Source organism: Mangifera indica, chromosome 6 (genome assembly GCF_011075055.1).
Source record: "Mangifera indica cultivar Alphonso chromosome 6, CATAS_Mindica_2.1, whole genome shotgun sequence".
Lineage (NCBI taxonomy): Eukaryota > Viridiplantae > Streptophyta > Magnoliopsida > Sapindales > Anacardiaceae > Mangifera > Mangifera indica.
In genome coordinates this window covers 6,631,917-6,638,290 of record NC_058142.1, presented here as the reverse complement: position 1 = coordinate 6,638,290, position 6,374 = coordinate 6,631,917, and the positions used below count along the sequence as shown (strand labels likewise).

Here is a 6,374-nt window from a genome sequence, read left to right as displayed (position 1 = left end):
TTTCTGAATATATCACTAACAGGTCAAATTAACAAGTTGATTTATACCTTAGGTTCCGACAGGATATAAAATTTGTACGAATCATCAAATCTTACAGCATGTATCATAACAATGGTTGATTCTAATTAATACTACACTAATCACCTGATCCCAGCAAGCTATTGTTATATATGAATTGATTGATCATTCCATAATTCACAATAATCATGCCTTTATGATTTTTATATGCCCTGCACAGATATGTTTATCTTCCTTCCATCTCTGAAATTGTTACATTATTTGCAGAACAAATTTCAAATTTGTTTACAGGAAGTTGAGGCTCCTGAGATGCAATATTAATGTAAAATGCTGGTTGCTTTGGAGCAGGTAGAATCGTAGTCTCATTGGTAAGCATGGAAATAACCTCCGACATTGTTGGCCTATCCCTCGCTTGGTCTTGTGCGCACAGGAGACCCACATTAAGGTATCTCAACACTTGATTAGGGCTGCAAGATTCATCCATTGTTTGCTCTATTAATTCTAAACTTTTACCTTCATTCCACAGCTGTCATGCCTGAATTTAACAGGTCAAGTTAGATTAACTGTTTATAGATCTATGCTTTTGAAAAGTGTTAAGGCGCTTCACTTAACGAAATTATAGTGAAATTTATGATTGAAAACTTACATATCCAACAAGGTTGAGTGGGCGCTCTGAATCATAGCAACCGTTGTTCTTCTTGCAACTCACAATTTCTAGTACCATGACTCCAAAGCTGTATACATCAGTTTTCATTGAGACAATGCCATTCAAAACATACTCTGGAGACATGTAGCCGCTGAAAAAATAATTTAACTTCATGTGTTAATTTTAGTATCGAAAGGGAAAGCATCTGTATATTTATTTGAGAGGCTTTAACTATAAACTTACTGTGTTCCAATGATTCTATTTGTGTTTGCTTCTATCTCATTCACCTTGAAAGTTCTTGCCATACCAAAATCTGAGATTTTTGGATTCGTTTGGTCATCTAATAAAATGTTGCTGGATTTTAAATCTCTGTGAATCACTTTCAATCTTGAATATTTATGGAGATAAATAAGTCCTTGAGCAATTCCTTCAATTATACTTAGACGTTTCTTCAGATTCAATAAGTTATTTCTATTAGAATCTGTCTCAAAATACAAAAGGGAAAAAATGTAATGAGCAGCTGGTAGTTGATGGACTTGGAGCGGTAAAAATTCTCACATTTATGGACACAGACATACCAAAAAGATAGAAATCCAAACTTTTGTTGGGCAAGTCTCATATACTAAAAATCTGTCTCCATCATGAAGTGAACATCCTAGAAGCCTTACAAGATTAGTGTGCTGGAGTTTTGGAATGAGTTTAGCTTCATTCTTGAACTCCTCTATCCCTTGTCCAGAACTTTTTGAGAGCTTCTTTATTGCTATTTCTTGCCCATCCAGTAGTTGGCCCTGAAATCATAGCATTTTATGGATTAATGATGATATATTATGATTGTAAACTGAGAAGTTTACCTTAAAAACTGGACCAAAACCGCCCTGTCCTAGCTTTTTTTCTGGTGAGAAATTGTTTGTAGCTGCAGCAATGATTTGAAAATCGAATATCTTCAGTTCATTCTTCTGATCTTTATGTTGGGCATTTCGTTTTCCAAATGGGATGGGAAGTGATACAGAGATGTTGTCTCCAAGTTCATGTAATAGCTTCCATCGATTCCATATGCTTTCAACTTAATATTATTATACACATAATTAAAATTTATAATCCAGATCTTTATTGATTGATCAAATTAAGTATATTTGATCTAGATTACCTTTAGCCTTGAGTTTTTTTCCTATCAAATAGCTATGGTAGCACAACAGAGGTATAACTAAGACTATTCCAAGTGACTTCCACCACTTCTCTGCAACAGAAAAGTTAATTTAATTCTTATGATACATTAACAACAATCTGATACCAAAGGATAAACTGATATTCTTTTTAACTAAGTTTTGCTTTGGTGGATTGCATACCATTAGCCTTGTATTTTCTCCGTATTAGATAGCTTAAGAAAAGCAGAAGGGTTACCACTAGAGCCACAACTACTCCGATGATGAGCTTTTTCCACCGATTCTTCTTTTCTGCTTTGGCTATAATAGAAAGAATTCTATTTTAATTAAGATAAAATAAATATAGTAAATTTAAACCTTTAAAGACAATGGGTAGGCTCTCTTCCACAAAAATCTAGGATGATTCTGGCAACTCAATTATGTGTCAAATCTTTACAACAAGCCAAGTACTCTTTAAGAAATGAAAGGGTCTTTTCACAACTAAATTAAAAGCTGAGACAGTATTTGGTTCTTTTCAAAATTCAATTTCAATATTGAAGCAGACTTACTTTTGGGTCCAAGGTCTTCCATGTGTATTGCCAGATCAAAGGGTCTGTAAGAGTCTCTGATCTTTCTCCAACACAGAGTACTGGTATTGTTTTTTGCATATGTAGTGGCAAAGGCAAGACAATTCGTGCATATGGCTCTACGAGGATTTTTGGTCATGCTGCCAATTTTTCTGAGCTTGCTTTCTTCTGCAGACATGAAACCTTCACCGGAATAAGAATAAGTAATCCCTTCCCCAAAGTAAAGATAGTCGCCCAGCTCTTTTGTGTCAGTTGGGTAGTCAAAGCTTTGCCACAACTCCCGCCTAGATCCATTTGAATACATTTCATACTCCACAAAATTGCCATTTTTCTCCAGAGTAGCACTTGTATTTCCTGTTGCTTGAATTGAACTTACTACAACAGGATGTCCCTTGCTGTGTAAAATTTTCAGATTGCCATCAGCGCTGTCTATTATAAGTTTTCCAGATTTGTCTGACATTGTGTAATTCTTATTGGCAACCCACACCGGCTGAGGCCTCTTGTTCACTGCATTCTGCATGCCATTATATGTGTTGCAATCAGAATCCTGATAAACGTTGTGCAACAAGCTCCTATCTTTGAGCACGTGGCCTTGAATTAATCTGTCTGTCTGAGAATAAGATGCCCCCAGCAGAAATATGAGAAATGAAAAGCTGAAGAGCATTTCATTCCTTCCTCTTCTTCTGCACATTAAGAGACTTCTGTACATGAAGAAAGGCATTTTGCTCGTGTAAATGCTCATGCAATGAATTAACGAGTAAAAGAGCAATTAATGGAAGACATTTTCTTGGATGAGTGTTGTTAATTAATTTTCTTGGAAGGTTCATATTGGCAAATCTGGAAGACTTTTGTTAGTTTTGAATATTCCCAACTGTCCACAGTTCCAGACAGTCTAATCAAATGTAGGCAATTGACAGGGCTCCACGGTTCCCAACCACCCTAGACATTCACTTTAAAAATTAGTTTGATGATCAACTGTCAACAGCTATAAATTTATTAATTTGTTAAATTAACAAGATGAGATAATTGGTTTGTGATTAATAATCAAACCACCTTTCATACTTTGTCCAGCAAACAAAAGCCTCCCGCGTTTTCCAGAACAGATTGGACACAAGTTATATCGTGAAAAAAGGACAAATTTTCATTAATTATATTTTGTGTAGACTTTAAATCAACTATTGGTTTGTAAGTATTAAATATTATTCTGGTAATCTATCTTTTATTATTTATATTACTTTGTTTGTTTTATAAGTAATAAAAGATCAGATAATATTTTATTATCAATAGTGATGTAACAAATAATATTAAAGGTAATCTGATTATCACTTTCACCTTAATTATTAAAATATTACTAAGATAATCTTTATTTTATTATAACTATAATCTTATTTATTAATATTTTTTTGGACAAAAATTATCCAATTTTTAATTAATATAAAAATAATATAAAAAAATATACTAGAATTATTTTATTATTTTTAACCAAATGCAATAATTATTTATACCTATCCAGTTTTATCAAATTTTATCAAACATAATAATAATTTATACTCAATAATCTTCAAGGTATATATCGTTAAGGTAATCCTCTAATTTTAGTAATAAAACATTTCTTACACTAAACACCCTCTAAATGAAAAGTTAACATAGTCCTTCTCATTCTAATTACCGTGTATATTTATTCCAAGATTCAATTTTCCATGAGCTAAACAAAATCAATTTAATCTCAATTTATAGGATCATCATATGGATTATAAAATAATGACTTGAAATTCTTTAAAGTTGTAAGAATACCTAAAACATCATGTATTTTAAATCTGTCAAGTTTTTGAAATTATGAAAAACCTCAAACCACTAATAATTCTATAGGCGGTGACCAACATATTATCTACATTGAAGTGATAGGTTATCCTCCTCAAAAGTCTCTGAATGATAGCCTATATATATACCAGGTTATTGGACCCATTAAAGGTTTAATCAACCTTAAAACTCATATTAATAATATTTGCCTAAATGATAACTTCTAAATATATTGAATTTATGTCAGTTGATAACTTAAGTTTAATATTAAATTGTTATTGCACTATTCAATTATCTCATTCTATTAAATCAAAATTATAATTATTGTTAGTTTATATAAAGTAATTTTTTTAATATTCTTTTATTTGAGCAATATTAATTTTTTAATTTATTATAAGAAAAATAAAATAATTTTTTACTCTCAAGTATCCAACATTTTAACTTTACCAATGATATTTCCAATGTCATGGTAAAGTTACCAGTGACATTACCAATGTTGTTAATTAATATAAAACGTTCATAATCACAATTACTTATAACCAAATCAATATGGATCAATGATCTAAGAGAGTGGTAGGAATAACACTCTATAATATAATAATATTGTCATTCTCTTTATGATTTCTCTATAACATTTATATTTCAAAAGAAACGCTTTTAATAAAACTAGTGACTTTCAATGAAGTTGGACGTTTCAACTTTAATCGAAATGTCATGAAGCATACACATACAATTATTATACTAAAAAAAAATATAAGTCTTGAGACGTGTTATGCCATAATTGTATATATGCACATATATTCAAATACAAACAAGTTTATCAATATGATAATGATTAAGAACATAATGTCAATGAATTACAATATAAAACTCTCACTAACCATAAGTATTAAAAGACCTTAAATACCCTATTGTTTTCAACATAACTTTAAGGGTTACAAGTTTGAATCCTTTGGTTAGGGGATTACTCTATATCAACTATATATTTATGTATTTTACCCTAATATCTCTTTTTTTTTTATGAGGTTCTCACCTATAGAATATATTATTTCAATAAGCCTCAATCTACGAATTGCATTATATAAATTGCACTGCTATCATTGCATATAAAGTTGATAGCAAGTAGCCTAAAAATGTAATCACTCAACCACAAAACCCAAGAAGTTGTTGTGTAGCAAGTTGTGCATTTATTGTATGTGGTTGAGGATGGTACTAATGATTACTTAACATTTTCCCAATATATGAATCCAATCAACAAAGAGTGAGTAGAAGATGTAAACATGTCAATGGTATGGTTACCATGCAATTAAATCATTTTATCATCCAATATATCAAAATAACTTTTCTCTCTTACTTGGGGGTGTGAATCTCATATAATAACCTTTGATTTATGGATCAGTGACCTAAAAGAATTGGATTGAACGACAATTCAATCCCACAATAGCTATAGATTTCAATGCTAGTTGTATCAATTAATTAAATTGATTATTGAGATATCTTCTTTCTTACTTGGGTGTGTGAATCCTTTGTTGATCCACACATAGTTTTAGTACACTTATCAATATAGCCAATAATTACCATTATAATTGCATCAAATTAATGATTACGTTAAGTAGAATCAAACTATGCCAATTAGTCAAAGAATCATATGCAATATTGTCTATTAGAGAATCTATTATATAGACATTAGGGTTTCCATTAATATGAAATCCTTTAACATGTCAATCTAGTAAACATCCTCACAGCAAGCACTCATATGTTATACCAAACTATTAATAGACAACCCTAATATATGAGATTTATCACTATCTTTCAAAAGGTGTTTAAACCCCAAGTGTTTTGATGATTATAAAAGAGAAGAAAATATAGTAATTTGTCAAAGGCATGACATAAGTCATGACCAAAATGGAACTAAGTTTAAAAAAGCAAGAAATGGGCAGTTGAATGCTCATTCACAAATAACAAATGTGTGTTCATAGTCATATAGCAATTTTTTCATGAGCATATACAACTAGTGAGCCTCAGCCATTACTGGCTCTAAATTTTTTGACATCTTTAGGTACATGATGAACAATCATGCATGAATTACTCACAACCATTCATGTCTTGTATCAAGTCATTAAGAAGCAAACATACTCTTGCAAACCTTCATATCACTTTCCTAGTGCTTAATGAGCAAAC

At 31.1% G+C, this 6,374-nt stretch overlaps 1 pseudogene; it reads right to left on the bottom strand.

Moving 5' to 3' along the window:
* Nucleotides 1-208: 208 nt before the first annotated feature.
* On the bottom strand, nt 209-3,114 carry LOC123218970 (annotated as a pseudogene).
* Nucleotides 3,115-6,374: the final 3,260 nt, after the last annotated feature.